Source organism: Rhinoraja longicauda, chromosome 12 (genome assembly GCF_053455715.1).
Source record: "Rhinoraja longicauda isolate Sanriku21f chromosome 12, sRhiLon1.1, whole genome shotgun sequence".
Lineage (NCBI taxonomy): Eukaryota > Metazoa > Chordata > Chondrichthyes > Rajiformes > Arhynchobatidae > Rhinoraja > Rhinoraja longicauda.
This window is the reverse complement of record NC_135964.1, coordinates 52547951-52568538: the sequence shown is the minus strand read 5'-3', so window position 1 is coordinate 52568538 and position 20588 is coordinate 52547951.

Genomic DNA, 20588 nt, shown 5'->3' with positions numbered 1-20588 from the left:
TTCCCTCCCACAAAGCTGACGTGACCCCCCCGCCCATGAACGGCTGGATAACTCCTCCTCATCGCCAGCTCAGTATTAGGGGCAGAATTTGAGGCAGGGACTAGGTAGTGGAGGCAGAGTCAGATTTAGCTCTTCGGGCCAACGGAATCAAGGGGTACGGGGAGAAGGCAGGCACGGGTTACTGATTGTGGACGATCGGCCGCGATCACAATGAATGGCGGTGCGTACAGGCTCGAGGGGCCGAATGGCCTCCTCCTGCACCTACTGTCTATGTTTCTAAGTCCCATTGGGTGTGAGGCAGCGCAAAAACACAGACCCCCTGACGTCAGGGCAGATCACGGTGGTGCAGCGGGTAGAACTGCTGCCTCACGTCGCCAGGGAACACCGGTCCATCCTGACTACGGGCGCTGTCTGCACGGTGTTTGTAGCTCATAAGGTCATCAGTGATAGCAGCAGAATTAGGCCATTCGGCCCATCAAGTCTACTCCGCCATTCAATCACGGCTGATCTATCTCTCCCTCCCAACCCCATTCTCCTGCCTTCTCCCCATAACCCCTGGCACCCGCACTGATCAAGAATCTATCTATCTCTGCCTTAAATATATCCACTGACTTGTGGCCTCCTCAGCTGTCTGTGGCAAAGAGTTCCAAGGTTGTGTGTAGGGAGTGGATGGGAAATGGGGATAACATAGAACTAGTTTGAATGGGTGAAAGATGGTTGACGTGTATCACCAAGAGTGATACAGTGTGGAAACAGGCCATTCGGCCCAACTCACCCACACCGGCCAACAATGTCCCAGCTACACTAGTCCCACCTGCCTGCGTTTGGCCCATATCCCTCCAAACCTGTCCTATCCATGTACCTGTCCAACTGTTTCTTAAACGATGGGATAGTCCCAGCCTCAACTACCTCCTCTGGCAGCTCGTTCCATACACCCACCACCCTCTGTGTGGAAAAGTTACCTCTCAGATTCCTCTTAAATCTTTTCCCCTTCACCTTGAACCTACGTCCTCTGGTCCTCGATTCCCCTACTCTGGGCAAGAGACTCTGTGCATCTACCCGCTCTATTCCTCTCATGATTTTGTACACCTCTGTAAGATCTCCCCTCATCTTCCTGCGCTCCATGGAGTTGAGACCCAGCCTGCTCAACCTCTCCCTGTAGCTCACACCCTCTAGTCCTGGCAACTTCCCCGTAAATGTGCATGTGGATTCGTTGGGCAGAGGGGCCTGCTTCCACCCTGTCTAACTCGACGATGCTTTTGTGTCTCGCCCGAGTTAAGGAATGTGCCCTGGACCTGACCTCTCGACGGGCCGACGTCAGGGTGTGTAGGAGTCGTTGTTAGGGAGCGCAGGGCAAGGTCCTTCGGAGAGAGGTGACGGAATGGTGGTGGAGATGGTGGAGGCGCTGCGTATCAGCTGGGCCTGCGATTACCCATCCTGACTCCGCTCATATCCAGCCCCACGCACTGCCGAGCACCAGCTAATCACTCACCTCGTGGCACCTTCAAGCTGTCTGCAGAGTCTCAAATCAGGGAGACCCTCACTATCAGACCACCAGTCATCTGTTCCATGGCTCGCTGGCTGTCTGTGGGCTGCAGATTCCAACCCACTGCTCTGCCCAGTTCAGCTTAGTTTATTGTCACGTGTACCCAGGTACACATGGGCGGTCACGGTGGCGCGGCGGTAGAGTTAGATTTAGATTTAGAGATGCAGCGCGGAAACAGGCCCTTCGGCCCACCGGGTCCACGCCGCCCAGCGATCCCCGCACATTAACACTATCCTACACACACTAGGGACAAAATTTTTTTTTTACATTTGCCCAGCCAATTAACCTACAAACATGGAGTGTGGGAGGAAACCGAAGATCTCGGAGAAAATCCACGCGGGTCACGGGGAGAACATACCAACTCCGTACGGACAGCGCCCGTAGTCGGGATCGAACCTGAGTTTCCGGCGCTGCATTCGCTGTAAGGCGGCAACTCTACCGCTGCGCCACCGTACCGCCCCTTACAGCGAATGCAGCGCCGGAGACCCGGGTTCCATCACGACTACGGGCGCCGTCTGTACGGAGTTTGTACGTTCTCCCCGTGACCTGCGTGGGTTTTCTCCGAGATCTTCGGTTTCCTCCCACACTCCAAAGACGTGCAGGTTTGTAGGTTAATTGGCTTTGGTAAAATTGTGAATTGTCCCCAGTGGGTGTAGGATAGTGTTAGTGTGCGGGGATCGCTGGTCGGTGCGGACCCGGTGGGCCGAAGGGCCTGTTTCCGTGCTGTATCTCTAAACTAAACTAAACCGAACCTTCAGAGCGCAGGAGGATGTCTTACGGACCCGCACGTCTTTCGGAGTGTGGGAGGAAACCGGAGCACCCGGTGGAAACCCACGCGGTCACGGGGAGAACGTGCAAACTCCACACAGACAGCACGCGAGGCCAGGAGTGTCAGGAGTGTGTAGTAACTCAAGCCGACCATCATCTCAATGACACACAGGTAGTTCCCTGACACAACTCACCTGCGGTTGATGTGTGTGGGCAAGCCTTGGTGTAGGGGGAGGTTGTGTGGACCTCTATCTCCAGCTGATGACAGATGTTGATGGAATTCCAGGTGTTGACAGATGTTGACGGGTACATCACTGACTGACTCAGCACCCTGGGGAACACACGTCACTAACGCTGCCCGATTAACAGGGGCCAAGCCACCTCACCACCTACTTCACAGCCTCTGTACATGCGGTCACACACTACTCTTGTCAGCACCATCCAGTGGATGTGGAGAGGATGTTTCCACCAGTGGGAGAGTCTAGGACCAGAGGGCACAGCCTCGGAATTAAAGGACATGCCTTTAGGCAGGAGACGAGGAGGGATTCCATTAGACAGAGGTGGAATTCACTGCCACAGACGGCAGTGAAGGCCAAGTCAGTGGAGGTTTTTTAAGGTGGAGATCTTTCTCGGATTGTTAATCAGTGCGGGTGTCAGGGGTTATGGGGAGAAGGCAGGAGAATGGGGTTAGGAGGGAGAGATAGATCAGCCGTGATGGAATGGCGGAGTAGACCTGATGGGCCGAATGGCCTAATTCTGCTCTAAATCTGCTGTGAATCTGTGGAATTCTCTGCCTCAGAAGGCAGTGGAGGCCAATTCTCTGAATGCATTCAAGAGAGAGCTAGATAGAGCTCTTAAAGATAGCGGAGTCATGGGGTATGGGGAGAAGGCAGGAACGGGGTACTGATTGAGAATGATCAGCCATGATCACATTGAATGGCGGTTCTGGCTCGAAGGGCCGAATGGCCTCCTCCTGTATCTATTATCTATTGCTCCAATCACTTGAATGTAAAACTATGAGCAAAAAGCTGAAGAAATGTGAAAGTCATCCGACTGAAATATTGACCCCTGGGGTTCGTGCAGAGTTCTTCACGGTCACTTTATTGAAGACAAACATTGGAGTTCCCCGCTTTCTTTCTTTATGGACTATTGGACCTCACTAGGAACGCAGCACCTGCCAAATAATTGGTTTAGTTTTAGTCTTAGAGATACAGCGTGGAAACAGGCCCTTTGGCCCACTGAGGATGTTGCCAGGACTAGAGGGTGTGAGCTACAGGGAGAGGTTGAGCAGGCTGGGTCTCTATTCATCGTATGGATCATATCTGAAGAAGAGTCTAGACCCGAAATGTCACCCATTCTGACATAAAATGCCGGAGTAACTCAGCGGGACAGGCAGCACTTCTGGAGAGCAGGAATGGGTGACGTTATTCTTCTGAAGAAACATAGAAAACAGGTGCAGGAGGAGGCCATTCAGCCCTTCGAGCCAGCACCGGCATACATTGCGATCATGGCTGATCATCTACAATCAGTAACCCGTGCCTGCCTTCTCCCCACATCCCTTGATTCCGCTAGCCCCTAGAGCTCTATCTAACTCTCTTTTAAATCCATCCAGTGAATTGGCCTCCACTGCCCTCTGTGGCAGAAATTCCACAGATTCACAACTCTCTGGGCGAAAAAGTTTTTTCTCACCTCAGTTTTAAAACGGTCTCCCCTTTATTCTTAGACTGTGTGGCCCCTGGTTCTGGACTCCCCCGACATTGGGAACATGTTTCCTGCATCTAGCTTGTCCAGTCCTTTTATAATTTTATACGGTTTCTGTAAGAGACCCGAAACGTCGCCCATTCCTTCTCTCCAGAGATGCTGCCCGACCCGCTGAGTTACTCCAGCACTCTGTGAAACGTCACCTATCCATGTTCTCCACAGATGCTGCCTGACCCGCTGAGCATTTTGTGTCGCTCCACATTCACTCTGTCCACTTTCCACCCTGTCCGTCCGGTCTGAGGGGGGGAGGAGGGAGGGGGGGGGGGGGGGGAGGGGAGGGTTTCTAAACCTTCCTCTTTGATGTGCCGTCTCGCACAGCTGCAGTTTAGGAGCAGGAGCTTGATGTGAAAGTCGGGGTCGGAGCCACAGAGGAGAGTGGAGAGGTCAGACATTGTGAATGTAATCCGTTCGTAGTAGTGGAGCTCCCAGCTGCTGCACGTTACACGCTCATTTTCATTCTAACACTGGCTTGGCCAGAGTGAGAGTCAGGTTGAGGGCGGAGGGAGGGTGGAGGGGGGACGGGGGGGGGGGGGGGGAGGGGGGGGAAGGAATGCAGCGTAAATGTTTTGGGGTGTGGAGGAAGGCAGGGTTGCCAACTTCCTCACTCCCAAATAAGGGACAAAGGGTGACGTCACCGCCCCGCGCCCCACGTGACCTCACCCAGCCAGCGGCCACGTGCTCCCGCGCCACCAATGGCGGCCGCCCGGGCCGGGAGGCGGGTTGCTACGCAACCTCCGTTAGGCGGACGCACTCGGCCTCGCTCCCCAAACACACTCCGTTACCTGTAAGGCGGCAATTCTACCGCTGCGCCACCGCGCTGCGCCACGGGCCAAGTCTCTGAATGCATTCAAGAGAGAGCTGGATAGAGCTCTTAAGGATAGCGGAGTCAGGGGGTATGGGGAGAAGGCAGGAACGGGGTACTGATTGAGAATGATCAGCCATGATCATAGTGAATGGCGGTGCTGGCTCGAAGGGCCGAATGGCCTCCTCCTGCACCTATTGTCTGTTGTCTAAGACTGGTTTATAATGCATCGCAGTTGTGTTCCCGCAAGTGTAGAATAACGCTATTTGTTATGATGAAAAATAGCTTTGGAATTGGTGCCACTAGCCATAGTCAGCTCATGACTTTGCAGCAAAGAAAATTGTAAATCAAACACTGATCGCCCATCACTGGAGCAAAGTCCTGGCATTCCCCTCCCGAACAAAGCTGTGGGTGTATCCACAACTCCGTACAGAGTCATTGAGTGATGTCCCGACATGTCCCAGCTAAACCAGTCCCACCTGCCCGCGCTTGGCCCATATCCCTCCAAACCCGTCCTATCCATGTACCTGTCCAACTGTTTCTTAGCCGTTGTGATCGTCCCAGCCTCAACTACCTCCTCTTGTAGTTTGTGTAGGAAAATAACTGCAGATGCTGGTTCAAATCGAAGGTAGACACAAAATGCTGGAGTAACTCAGCGGGTCAGGCAGCATCTCGGGAGAGAAGGAATGGGTGACGTTTCGGGTTGAGACCTTTCTTCAGTCTGAAGAAGGGTCTCGACCCGAAACGTCACCCATTCCTTCTCTCCCGAGATGCTGCCTGACCTGCTGAGTTACTCCAGCATTTTGTGTCTACCTTCCTCCGGCAGCTTGTTCCATACACCCACCACCCTTCGTGTGAAAAAGTTACCCTTTCAGAATCCCATGAAATCTTTTCCCCTTCACCTTGAACCTGTGTCCTCTGGTCCTCGATTCCCCTACTCTGGGCAAGAGACTCTGTGCATCTACCCGATCTAATTCCTCTCACGAGAGTCTTTCCGCTAACTGGTTAGACAATAGACAATAGGTGCAGGAGGAGGCCATTCGGCCCTTCGAGCCAGCACCGCCATTCAATGTGATCATGGCTGATCATTCTCAATCAGTACCCCGTTCCTGCCTTCTCCACATACTCCCTGACTCCGCTATCCTTAAGAGCTCTATCTAGCTCTCTCTTGAATTGGCCTCCACTTCCTTCTGAGGCAGAGAATTCCAGTACAGAACAAAACTCCTTTCGCTGTACCTCGGTACGGGTGACAATAAACTGAACTAGCACCATAGAAAACTGGAGGACGCCATTCGGCCCTTCGAGCCAGCACCGCCATTCACTGTGACCATGGGTAAACTGAACTAGACAGAGCAGCAGGTTGAAATCTGCAGCCAGCGATCCACGAAACTGGGGAGAAAGCAGGAACGGGGTACTGATTCTGGATGATTAGCCATGATAAGGATTGAGTGGCGGCACAGGCTCGACGGGCCGAACGGCCTCCTCCTGCGCCTATTTTTCTTACGCTTCTATGACACACCCAGGGTTTCATTTGCCCCCCTCACCCCGAGTGATTTCAATCCCTCCGCTGCCTGTCGAGTAAGGAGGGGTATTATTTAATCTCACTGATCGACCGTAGTTCAATGCCCCTCGGGCGCTGATTTGATCGACAGTAGCCGGAAGCTTGCAGAATATTCCATTCCCTTTTCAGCCCTCTCCCCAGCCGAGACCACCGCCGACTTGTGCGGGTAATTGGCAGGACGCTGGAAGCATCTTTGGGACTGCCGGGCGGCATGCAAATCCACGGCGTGAATAATTTAGATCCTGCAAGGTTCCCTGGGACTCGGAGATGACAAGGAGCCTGAGGGAACGCGCGTGGTTTTGGAGCAACTCAGAGTGACAATAGACAATAGGTGCAGGAGGAGGCCATTCGGCCCTTCGAGCCAGCACCGCTATTCAATGTGATCATGGCTGATCATTCTCAATCAGTACCCCGTTCCTGCCTTCTCCCCATACCCCCTGACTCCGCTATCCTTAAGAGCTCTATCTAGCTCTCTCTTGAATGCATTCAGAGAATTGGCCTCCACTGCCTTCTGTGGCAGAGAATTCCATAGATTCACAACTCTCTGACTGAAAAAGTTTTTCCTCATCTCCGTTCTAAATGGCCTACCCCTTATTCTTAAACTGTGGCCCCTGGTTCTGGACTCCCCCAACATTGGGAAAATGTTTCCTGCCTCTAACGTGTCCAACCCCTTAATAATCTTATACGTTTCGATAAGATCATATCATATCATATCATATATATACAGCCGGAAACAGGCCTTTTCGGCCCTCCAAGTCCGTGCCGCCCAGCGATCCCCGCAAATTAACACTATCCTACACCCATTAGGGACAATTTTTACATTTACCCAGCCAATTAACCTACATACCTGTACGTCTTTGGAGTGTGGGAGGAAACCGAAGATCTCGGAGTAAACCCACGCAGGTCACGGGCAGAACGTACAAACTCCTTACAGTGCAGCACCCGTAGTCAGGATCGAACCTGAGTCTCCGGCGCTGCATTCGCTGTAAAGCAGCAACTCTACCGCTGCGCCACCGTGCCGCCCTCTCCTCTCATCCTTCTAAATTCCAGTGTATACAAACCTAGTCGCTCCAGTCTTTCAACATATGACAGTCCCGCCATTCCGGGAATTAACCTAGTAAACCTACGCTGCACGCCCTCAATAGCAAGAAGTGCTGGAGTAACTCAGCGGGTCAGGCAGCATCTCTGGAGAACATGGACAGGTGACGTTTCGGGTCAGGGCCTATAGAAGGTCCCACCTTGAATGTAAGACGAAACGTCACCTATCCATGTTCTCCAGAGATGCTGCCTGACCCGCTGAGTTACTCCAGCACTTTGTGTCCTTTTGTGTATTAAGCAGCATCTGCAGTTCCTACATTCCCCCGACCTTTCACAAGTTCTTTCGTTCTAAGAGCAGAATTAGGCCATTCGGCCCATCAAGTCCACTCCGCCATTCGATCGTGGCCGATCTATCTCTCCCTCCTAACCCCATTCTCCTGCCTTCTCCCCATAACCCCTGACACCCGCACTAATCAACAATCTATCCATCTCTACCTTAAAAATACCCACTGGCTTGTGGCCTCCACAGCCGTCTGTGGCAAAGAATCCCACAGATTCACCACCCTCTGACTGAAGAAATTCCTTCATCATCTCCTTTCGAAAAGGAACGTCCTTTAATTCTGAGGCTGTGCCCTCTGGTCCTAGACTCTCCCACTAGTGGAAACATCCTCTCCACATCCACTCTATCCAGGCCATCCATCTTGAATCCAACACCAGAGAAATCCTCATCTTCATGTGCACATAAGTTCTCGGAGCAGATTCAGGCCATTCGGCCCATCGAGTCTACTCCGCCATTCCATCTTAGCTGGTCTGTCTCTCCCTCTCACCCCACTTCTCCTCCCCTTCTCCCCGTAACCCCTGACACTGGTCAGGACATCCAGGGACACGTGTACAGTATTGCAACAGAGAACCATGCAGTAAATCATCGCTGAGCAAATGGACGCTCGATTTCTTCGTGAAAAAAGCAGCCAAAACAACCTTGACATTTTTTAATCACAATAAACATCAAACAGATTAATCTACCGCAGGAAAGTAAATCTGCTGCCCCTCATCTGATCGTCCCTCAGTGGTGGCTATTTACCTCCAGATTCAGGGTCAGTTTCTTCCCAGCTGTTATTTAGATTTAGATTTAGAGATACAGCGCGGAAACAGGCCCTTCGGCCCACCGGGTCCGTGCCGCCCGGCGATCCCCGCACACTAACACTATCCTACACCCACTAGGGACAATTTATACATTTTACCCAGTCAATTAACCTACATACCTGCACGTCTTTGGAGTGTGGGAGGAAACCGAAGATCTCGGAGAAAACCCACGCAGGTCACGGGGAGAACGTGCAAACTCCGTACAGACGGCGCCCGTAGTCGGGATTGAACCCGAGTCTCCGGCGCTGTGAGGCAGCAACTCTACCGCTGCGCCACCGTGCCGACCTCTTTCCTATACCATCGATCCCGACTACGGGCGCTGTCTGTACGGAGTTTGTACGTTCTCCCCGTGACCTGCGTGGGTTTTCTCCGAGATCTTCGGTTTCCTCCCACACTCCAAAGACGTACACGTTTGTAAGTTAATTGGCTTTGGTGTAAATGTAAATTGTCCCCAGTGTGTGTGTAGGACAGTGTTAGTGTGCGGGGATCGCTGGGCAGCGCGGACTCGGTGGGCCGAAGGGCCTGTTTCCGCGCTGTATCTCTAAACTAAACTAAACATGCACCAAGATATGGTAAAAAGCTTTGTTTCGCATGCCATCAAATGAAATCAGATAATACTACGCATTAGAGCGGTTTGCAAGAGTCATTGGAGATGTGCCAAAAGTTGTCAGTTAAAAAGATAGAAAATAGGTGCAGGAGGAGGCCATTCGGCCCTTCGAGCCAGCACCGCGATTCAATGCGATCATGGCTGATCATCCACAATCAGTAACCCGTGCCTGCCTTCTCCAAATATCCCTTGATTCCGCTAGCCTCTATCTAACTCTCTTTTTAAATCCATCCAGTGAGTCCATCCAGTGGAGGCCAATTCCCTGAATGCATTCAAGAGAGAGCTAGATAGAGCTCTTAAGGATAGCGGAGTCAGGGGGTATGGGGAGAAGGCAGGAACAGGGTATTGAAAATGATCAGCCATGATCACATTGAATGGCGGTGCTGGCTCGAAGGGCCGAATGGCCTACTCCTGCACCTATTGTCTATTGAATCGGCCTCCACTGCCCTCTGTGGCATAGAATCCCACAAATTCACAACTCTCTGGGTGAAAAAGTTTCTTCTCACCTCAGTTTTAAATGGCCTCCCCTTTATTCTTAGACTGTGTGGCCCCTGGTTCTGTACTCGCCCAACATTAGGAACATGTTTCCTGCATCTAGCTTGTCCGGTCCTTTTATAATTTTATACGTCTCTATAAGGTCCTCCTCTCATCCTTCTAAACTCCAGTGAATTGAGTTGCTCAGGAGCTACTAAGCTGGTGTGTTCCTTGCTAATACAGAGCCCTTGTTACTCTCATGCATGGAACTCCGGCTTCTCAAAGCCATCGTAATCCCTCCTCCCCTCCCCACAATGGTGCTGGGACACAGAATCCCCAGCGTCTGCAGGAATGTCGCAATTCCTTAATGAGGCTTTGGGAACGTCCTTGACTCACATTGAACGATGGTCAGACCATCAGATAGATTTTGATCAGGAAATAACTGCAGAAGCTGGTTTGAATCTGAAAACCTGAAGAAGGATGAGAGGAGATCTTATCGAAAAGTATAAGAATATTAAGGGATTGGACACTTTAGAGGCAGGAAACATGTTCCCAATGTTGGGGGAGTCCAGAACCAGCGGCCACAGTTTAAGAATAAGGGGTAGGCCATTTAGAACTGAGATGAGGACAAACTTTTTCAGTCAGAGAGTTGTGAATCTGTGGAATTCTCTGCCTCAGAAGGCAATGGAGGCCAATTCTCTGAATGCATTCAAGAGAGAGCTAGATGGAGCTCTTAAGGATAGCGGAGTCAGGGGGTATGGGGAGAAGGCAGGAACGGGGTACTGATTGAGAATGATCAGCCATGATCACATTGAATGGCGGTGCTGGCTCGAAGGGCCGAATGGCCTCCTCCTGCACCTATTGCCTATTGTCTATAAGACCTTCTGACCTTCTTTAGAGTCTGAAGAAAGGTCTCGACCCGAAACGTCACCCACTCCTTCCCTCCCGAGATGCTGCCTGTCCCGCTGAGTTACTCCAGCATTTTGCGTCGATCTTAGATCTTGATCCTGCCTCTCCCCTGACTCTCAGTCTGAAGAAGGGTCTCGACCCGAAACGTCACCCATTCCTTCTCTCCAGAGATGCTGCCTGTCCCGCTGAGTTCCTCCAGCACTTTGTGTCTATCCTGTAATTATTTAATCTAAATGTTACCAGGGGAACATAGGGTTTCAGGTGAAGGTGAAAAGATTTTATAGGAACCTGAGGGGCGACCTTTTCACGCAGAGGGTGGTGGGCGTCTGGAACGAGCTGCCAGAGGAGGTATAAGAAAATAACTGCAGATGCTGGTACAAATCGAAGGTGTTTATTCACAAAATGCTGGAGTAACTCAGCAGGTCAGGCAGCATCTCAGGAGAGAAGGAATGGGTGACGTTTCGGGTCGATGCTGCCTGACCTGCTGAGTTACTCCAGTATTTTGAATAAGAATAAGGGGTAGGCCATTTAGAACTGAGATGAGGAAAAACTTTTTCAGTCAGAGAGTTGAGAATCTGTGGAATTCTCTGCCTCAGAAGGCAGTGGAGGCCAATTCTCTGAATGCATTCAAGAGAGAGCTAGATAGAGCTCTTAAGGATAGCGGAGTCAGGGGGTATGGGGAGAAGACAGGAACGGGGTACTGATTGAGAATGATCAGCCATGATCACATTGAATGGCCGTGCTGGCTTGAAGGGCCGAATGGCCTCCTCCTGCACCTATGGTCTATTGTCTATTGTCTAAATGCCGGAGGTGGTAGTTGAGGCTAGGACTATCCCAACGTTTAAGAAACAGTTGGACAGGTACATGGATAGGATGGGTTTGGAGGGATATGGGCCAAGCGTGGGCAGGTTGGACTAGTGTAGATGGGACATGTTGGCCGGTGTGGGCGAGTTGGGCCGAAGGGCCTGTTTCCACACTGTATCATTTTGTGAATCCTTGATTGCAAGCCCATCGATGTGGTGAGGGGGGAGCCTAGTGATTCTCGAGTGTTATCCAGGCACGAGATTATACTGCGAGCCCACCAACACACACCGCGAGCATCAGGCACGCTGGATGGGTTGGGGGGTGGGGAGGGGGAGGGGAGGGGGGAACCAAGAAAGGAAGCAACAATCAACAATGTGTAAACCTCCCGATAATCCAATTAAACGTGTCTTCAATTAGTCGCAATGTTGAAACCAGCTCTCTATTGACAAGCTGCACCCAGAGCCTGCAGCCAGCAATTACTGACAACTCCTTAACTATAATTAATGCTGAAAGATGCCCGGCTCAAACGTCTATAGATCTGAGGGGAAATAAATACCACTGGAGAGGGTGGAGGGGGGAGGGGAGTGGGGGAGAGTGGGAAGGAGTGGAATGGATTGAGTGCAGTGGAGTGGGGGGGAAGGGAGAGGGAGAGGAGAGGAGAGGAGAGGAAGGGAGGGAGGGAGGGAGGGGAAGAGAAAGGATCGGGGTAGAGAGGGAGGGGAGAAGAGTGGAGAGGTGAGGAGTGGAGAGGAGAGGAGGAGGGGAGAGGAGGGGAGAGGAGTGGAGAGGTGAGGAGTGGAGAGGAGAGGGGAGGGGAGGAGGAGGGGAGAGGAGGGGAGAGGAGGGGAGAGGAGTGAAGAGAGGAGAGAGGGAGGAGAAGAGAAAGGATCGAGGTAGAGAGGGAGGGGGAGAGGAGTGGAGAGGAGGGGAGAGGAGAGGAGAGGAGAGGAGAGGAGAGGAGAGGAGAGGAGAGGAGAGGATAGGAGAGAGGAGGGGGAGAGGAGAGGAGAGAGGAGGGGAGAGAGGAGGGGAGAGGAGAGGAGGGGATAGGAGAGGAGAGGAGAGAGGAGGGGAGAGAGGAGGGGAGAGGAGAGGAGGGGATAGGAGAGGAGAGGAGAGAGGAGGGGAGAGAGGGGAGAGGAGAGGAGGGGATAGGAGAGGAGAGGAGAGAGGAGGGGAGAGGAGAGGAGGGGATAGGAGAGGAGGGGATAGGAGGGGATAGGAGAGGGGGGGGAGGGGAGTGGTGGAGTGAGAGAGAGAGAGGTTTCCAGACCATGGTGTTATTACAGTAACGTGAGTAGCTCAGGTTGATGTTGGATATAATGGGGAAATATTCCAGCTATGCTGTGCAGGCTGGCTGAACGAGGCAACCACTTCTGGTGGGGGGGGGGGGGGGGGTATGCAGAGAGTTTATTACAGGAGTGTAAATAAAAGGTGTGTTTAGCCTTTCAGCCGCGAGACTCTGCAACTCAAAAGGGATCTGCAAATCCCTTTCATGTCTCCCCCACTGTCCGCTTCCTCCCTTTGTCCCTCGTCCATTGTTCGCCCCGTTCCCTTCAATTAAACGGGATTTTCTGTTCCTTGGGAGAGCGTGCGTCTGAATCACTCCCCTTCGTTAGAGCGCCTAGTTTTTTTCGTTTTAGTTTAGAGAGACACGGGGCGGAAGGAAACAGGCCCTTCGGCCCACCGGGCCCATGCCGACCAACATGATCGTGGCTGATCATCCAAAATGGAGTAGCCCGTTCCTAGATGCGGGAAGATTGTTCCCGATGTTGGGGAAGTCCAGAACAAGGGGTCACAGTTTAAGGATAAGGGGGAAGTCTTTTAGGACCGAGATGAGAAAGTTTTTTTTCACACAGAGAGTGGTGAATCTGTGGAATTCTCTGCCACAGAAGGTAGTTGAGGCCAGTTCATTGGCTATATTTATGAGGGAGTTAGATGTGGCCCTTGTGGCTAAAGGGATCAGGGGGTATGGAGAGAAGGCAGGTACGGGATACTGAGTTGGATGATCAGCCATGATCATATTGAATGGCGGTGCAAGCTCGAGGGGCCGAATGGCCTACTCCTGCACCTATTTTCTATGTTTCTATCTTTCCTGCTTTCTCCCCGTATCCCTTGATTCCGTTAGCCCCAAAGAGCTAGATCTAACTCTCTCTTGAAAACATCCAGTGAATCGGCCTCCGATGCCCTCTGTGGCAGAGAATTCCACAGATTCACAACTCTCTGGGTGTAATCTGCACACACTAGGGACAATTTACAATTATACCAAACCAATTAACCTGCTAAACCTGTCGGAACATGCTGGTTGAAACCGAAGATGGACACAAAAAGCGTCCGGGCCTACGGCGTCCGGGCCTACAGTGTCCGTCCGGGCCTACAGCGTCCGGGCCTACAGCGTCCGGGCCTACGGCGTCTGGGCCTACGGCGTCCGGGCCTACGGCGTCCGGGCCTACGGTGTCCGGGCCTACGGCGTCCGTGCCTATGGCGTCCGGGCCTACGGCGTCCGGGCCTACAGCGTCTGGGCCTACAGTGTCCGGGCCTACAGTGGGCCTACAGTGTCCGAGCCTACAGTGTCCGGGCCTACAGTGTCTGGGCCTACAGCGTCCGGGCCTAATACGGGACAAAGGCAGTCCCGTACGGGACAAACCAATTTAGCCCAAATTACGGGACGTCCTGGCTAATACGGGACAGTTGGTGACCCGACCCACACATCTGTCCCACAGCTGGATGGACATTCGGGATGGGATGTCCACACTGTGGTTACCCTCCCAATAACACCGCATGAAATACAAAGACGCAGTGTTACGTCAAGCACGAGGCATTCCTTTGAAGTTGGGCGCTGTTGAAAGGCGGCCTAACCCGGCAGCTCTCTGGCACCCCCCGAGGGGTGACCCCCCACCCACTCAATGCACCCACTATCCCCACCCTCGCCGTGGGACACCAGGGCTGACACCCTGTTGACTTAGTTTGATTTAATTTAGTTTAGTTTACAGATACAGCGCGGAAACAGGCCCTTCGGCCCACCGGGTCCGTGCCGACCAGCGATCCCTGCACACTAACACTATCCCACACACACTGGGGTCAATTTTACATTTGTGTTTATGTGCGAGTCTGTGTGTCTGTGTGCGTGTGTGTGTGTGTGTGTGTCTGTGTGCGTGCGTGTGTGTGTGTGTGTGTGTGTGTGTGTGTGTGTGTGTGTGTGTGTGTGTGTGTGTGATTGTGTGTGTGCGTGTGTGCGTGCGTGTATGTATGTGTGTGTGTATGCATGTGTGTGTGTGTGTGTGTGTGCATGTGTGAGCGTGTGTGTGTGTGTGTGTGGGGGTTGGATGTGGGGATGGTTTGAGGGGAGGGTTTGTGTGATGGGGGGGGGGTTGAGGGGAGGGGGGTTGAGGGGAGGGGGGGCTGATCCACGCTCACATTGACCAGGCTCCCAGTGGCGATGGGTTTAGAACGTGGGATGAAGCCGGTGTGAATGGTAATGTCTGAGATCCCTCTGCTCGCTGGATGCCTCTAATCCTCCCATTGTGCAGCGGTGCAGATGGCACTGGCGTGGGGCTTCAGACAGGACCATGTGGTACTGGCGGTCATGAATTTTCATCAGCCCACAAGCCCGTCTGTGTCATCCCCCACTGCTCCCAACCTCTCTGCCAGACCAGAGAGAGAGAGACAGAGAGAGAGAGAGAGATACAGAGAGAGAGAGAAAAGATCCTCGTTGATTGGAACATAAAACAGTGCAGAACAGATACATGGATAGGGCAGGTTTGGAGGGATATGGGCCAAGCGCGGGCAGGTGGGACTCGTGTAGCTGGGACTTTGTTGGCCGGTGTGGGCAAGATGGGCCGAAGGGCCTGTTTCCACACTGTATCACTCTGTGACTCTATGAAGGGCCCTGTTTCCACACTGTATCATTCTGTGCATTGCGGTGGACATGAGTGAGCCTTTGTACAGGACAGGCCCTTCGGCCCACAATGCCTGTGCCGACTAACTCATCCTACGTACACGCACGTGATCCATGGTCCTCCATTCCCTGCTATTCGTTTCCCTTACTAAATCCCGCTTAAATGTTAGAACAAGGAACTGCCGATGTGGGTTTATCAAGGAAAGGCAAAAAGAAATAGAAACATAGAAAATAGGTGCAGGAGGAGGCCATTCGGCCCTTCGAGCCTGTACGCACCGCCATTCAATATGATCATGGCTGATCATCCAACTCAGTATCCCGTACCTGCCTTCTCTCCATACCCCCTGATCCCTTTAGCCACAAGGGCCACATCTAACTCCCTCTTAAATATAGCCAATGAACTGGCCTCAACTACCTTCTGTGGCAGAGAATTCCACAGATTCACCACTCTCTGTGTGAAAAAAAAACGTTCTCATCTCGGTCCGAAAAAACTTCCCCCTTATCCTTAAACTGTGACCCCTTGTTCTGGACTTCCCCAACATCGGGAACAATCTTCCTGCATCTAGCCTGTCCAACCCCTTAAGAATTTTGTAAGTTTCTATAAGATCCCCCCTCAATCTTCCAAATTCCAGCGAGTACAAGCCGAGTCCATCGAGAGTAATGGTAGAGTTAGGGCGTCACGGTGGCGCGGCGGTAGAATTGCAGCCTCACGGCGCCAGAGACCCGGGTTCCATCCCGACTACGGGCGCCGTCTGTGCGGAGTTTGCACGTTCTCCCCGTGACCTGCGTGGGTTTTCTCCGAGATCTTCGGTTTCCCCCCACACTCCAAAGACGTGCGGGGGGTTTGTAGGTTAATTGGCTTGTTGTAAGTGTAAAATTGGGGGGGGGGGGGGGGGGGGGGGGGGTGTGTGTGTGTGTGTGTGTGTGTGTGTGTGTGTGTGTGTGTGTGTGTGTGTGTGTGTGTGTGTGTGTGTGTGTGTGTGTGTGTGTGTGTGTGTGTGTGTGTGTGTGTGTGTGTGTGTGTGTGTGTGTGTGTGTGTGTGTGTGTGTGTGTGTGTAGGATAGCGATAGTGTGCGGGGATCGCTGGTCGGCGCGGACTCGGTGGGCCTGTTTCCGCGCCGTATCTCCAAACTAGACTCACGGGGTCAGGCAGCATCTCCGTGGGTCTCTGGCGCCGTGAGGCAGCAGCTCGACCGCTGCGCCAACGTGTTTCTAATAATACGTTGAAAAGATGTCAGTGGTGTAAGTGTGCAGGAAGGAACTGCAGACGCTGGTTTAAACCGAAGGTAGACACAGAGTGCTGGAGTAACTCAGCTGGTCAGGCAGCATCTGTGGAGAACACGGATAGGTGACGTTTCACAGAGTGCCGGAGTAACTCAGCGGGTCAGGCAGCATCTCTGGAGAGAAGGGTGACGTTTGGGGCCGAGATCCTTCTTCAGACTGAGAATCACGGGGTTTGGTGTCAGACTGGATCTCTCTCTCTCTGTTTAATAACAATAACTCGATGATGTTGTTCCAGATATGAAGCAGGCAGCCAAACACACATTCACCACGGCCTGTCACACTGTCACACTGACAACCTCACCAGCACTCCTATTAACCCCAGTGCCACACTACATCTGATCCAGTAACTCTTCTCTGACACCTCTGTCATGAAGTATTTTTACTCAGTTCAAGGTGTCCTGTAAGTGCATCTCATTAACTCCTGCCTCTCCCTCGCGTTTTAGTGTTGGAGATACAAGTGTAGAAACAGGCCCTTCGGCCCACCGAGACCCTGCTGTCCATCGGTCACACGCTGACGCTGTGAGCGATAGACAATAGGTGCAGGACGAGGACATTCGGCCCTTCGAGCCAGCACCGCCATTCACCGTGGTCATGGCTTAGTATAAGAAAATAACTGCAGATGCTGGTACAAATCGAAGGTATTTATTCACAAAATGCTGGAGTAACTCAGCAGGTCAGGCAGCATCTCAGGAGAGAAGGAATGGGTGACGTTTCGGGTCGACCCGAAACGTCTTCCATTCCTTCTCTCCTGAGATGCTGCCTGACCTGCTGAGTTACAATAGACAATAGGTGCAGGAGGAGGCCATTCGGCCCTTCGAGCCAGCACCACCATTCAATGTGATCATGGCTGATCATTCTCAATCAGTACCCCGTTCCTGCCTTCTCCCCATACCCCCTGACTCCGCTATCCTTAAGAGCTCTATCTATCTATCTCATCTAAGGATGAGAGAGGATCTTATCAAAACATATAAGATTATTAAGAGGTTGGACACGTTAGAGGCAGGAAACATGTTCCCAATGTTGGGGGAGTCCAGAACAAGGGGCCACAGTTTAAGAATAAGGGGTAGGCCATTTAGAACGGAGATGAGGAAAAACATTTTCAGTCAGAGAGTTGTAAATCTGTGGAATTCTCTGCCTGAGAAGGCAGTGGAGGCCAATTCTCTGAATGCATTCAAGTGAGAGCTAGATAGAGCTCTTAAAGATAGCGGAGTCAGGGGGTATGGGGAGAAGGCAGGAACGGGGTACTGATTGAGAATGATCAGCCATGACCACATTGAATGGTGGTGCTAGCTCGAGGGGCTGAATGGCCTCCTCCTGCACCTATTGTCTATTGTTTATTGACTCCTTTAAGTCCAGGCTCAAAACCTATTTCTACTCCCTAGCGTTTCAGGCCCTCTGAGGGGGCGCTGTGAAGTGTTTATGTATGTGCTGTTATGTTTGTGTGCCATTGTATGTTCGTTTCTTAGCACCTGAACTGATGTACAGCACTTTGGTCAACGTGGGTTGATTTTAAATGTGCTGGACAAATAAAATTGACTTGACTTGACACGACGATCACAGTGAATGGCGGTGCTGGCTCGAAGGGCCGAACGGCCTCCTCCTGCCCCCACTGTCTCTATTGTCTGTCCGATCCCTCAAATAATTTTAAAGGCCGCCCTCTGACTTGCCGCTCTCTGGCACGGATTGCCGGTTTAGCCAGGCAACGCGACCTGTTAAAAAGCTGCATGCATCACAGAAATGAGTCGATGCATTATGCATTCAGATCCCCCCCACCCCTGCTCCACGCCACAGCAGCCAGCCGACCGCAAGGCACACGCGCTAAATCCAAACAATACCTTCACACGCACACGCACACGGATGCTCATTAATTATTTCTGGTGTAAAATCTCTCCCCCCCCCCCACCCCCTTTTCTCCCCGCGTGTGTGTGTCTGGAGTTCTCCATCAAGCACTTCTACTGGAGAACACAACAGTCGGAGAGAGACACTTTCAATGCAGTAGAGACAAATTGTTCGACTGTGATGTAAATTAAATTGTGGCTTTTGGCCTGTGGAGAGTGTGAGGCTGAGGGGGACTGGTGAGGCGTGGGGAGGGGGGGGGGGGTGGGGGAAGAATTAATTTGGTCTAATGTGCAATAGACAATAGGTGCAGGAGGAGGCCGTTCAACCCTTCGAGCCAGCACCGCCATTCAATGTGATCATGGCTGATCATTCTCAATCAGTACCCCGTTCCTGCCTTCTCCCCATACCCCCTGACTCCACTGTCCTTAAGAGCTCTATCCAGTTCTCTCTTGAATGCACTCAGAGAATTGGCCTCCACTGCCCTCTGAGGCAGAGAATTCCACAGATTCACAACTCTCTGACTGAAAAGGTTCTTCCTCATCTCAGTTCTAAATGGCCTACCCCTTATTCTTAAACTGTGGCCCCTTGTTCTGGACTCCCCCAACATTGGGAACATGTTTCCTGCCTCCAATGTGTCCAACCCCTTAATAATTTTATACGTTTCGATAAGATCCCCTCTCATCCTTCTAAATTCCAGTGTATACAAGCCTAGTCACTCCAGTCTTTCAACATATGACAGTCCCGCCATTCCGGGAATTAACCTAGTAAACCTACACTGCACGCCCTCAGTAGCAAGAATATCCTTCCTCAAATTTGGAGACCAAAACTGCACACAGTACTCCAGGTGCGGTCTCACCAGGGCCCCGTACAACTGCAGAAGGACCTCTTTGCTCCTAAAGTGCAGGACAAACATGAGACACCAAGCCTTACATAGAAAATAGGTGCAGGAGGAGGCCATTTGGCCCTTCGAGCCAGCACCGCCATTCATTATGATCATGGCTGATCATCCACAATCAGTAACCCGTGCCTGCCTTCTCCCCATATCCCTTGATTCCGCTAGCCCCTAGAGCTCTAACTAACTCTCTTCTAAATTCATCCAGTGAATCGGCCTCCACTGCCCTCTGTGGCAGAGAATTCCACAGCTTCACAACTCTCTGGGTGGAATAGTTTTTTCTCACCTCAGTTTTAAATTGTTCACCAGAAACCAGGAACTGCAGATGCTGCCTTACAAAAAAGATAGAAGTGCTGGTGTAACTCAGGGGGTCAGAATCAACAAACCTGTAGAGGGGGGGGGGCAGGAAATTAAAAGTCGGAACGACACGGTGGCGCAGCGATAGAGCTGCTGCCTCACGGCGCCAGAGACCCGGGTTCGATCTCGACCACGGGTGCTGTCTGTACGGAGTTTGTACGTTCTCCCTGTGACCTGCGTGGGTTTTCTCCGGGTGCTCCGGTTTCCTCCCACACTCCAAAGACATGCAGGTTCGTAAGCGAATTTGCTTGGAAAATTTGTAAATTGTTCCCTAGTGTGTGTGGAACCGTGTTAGTGTGCAGGGATCGCTGGTTGGCACGAACTCGATGGGCCGAAGGGCCTGTTCCTGTGCTGTTCTTTCTTCTATAAAGAAGATGACTCTCCACCTGGATTATTTCTGATCAACCCCTCAGATTCCTATTAAATCTTTTCCCCTTCACCTTGAACCTGTGTCCTCTGGTCCTCGTTTCCCCTACTCTGGGCAAGAGACTCTGTGCATCTACCCGATCTATTCCTCTCGTGATTTTATCCACCTCTATAAGATCTCCCCTCATCCTCCTGCGCTCCATGGAATAGAGTCCGAGCCTACTCAACCTCTCCCTGTAGCTCACACCCTCGAGTCCTGGCAACATCCTCGTAAATCTTCTCGGAGGTATCACAAAATGCCGGAGTAACTCAGCAGGTCAGGCAGCATCTCTGGAGAGAAGGAATGGGTGACGTTTCGGGTCGAGACCCTTCTTCAGACTGATGTCGGGAGGGGGGGGGGACAAAGAAAGGATGTAGGTGGAGAACTGGGAAGGGGGAGGGGAGGAGAGGGACAGAGGAACAGAGGAACTATCTACTTGACACTTAGATCTCATTATCCATTCATTACTAGTCCTGTATGTATGTATGTATGTATGTA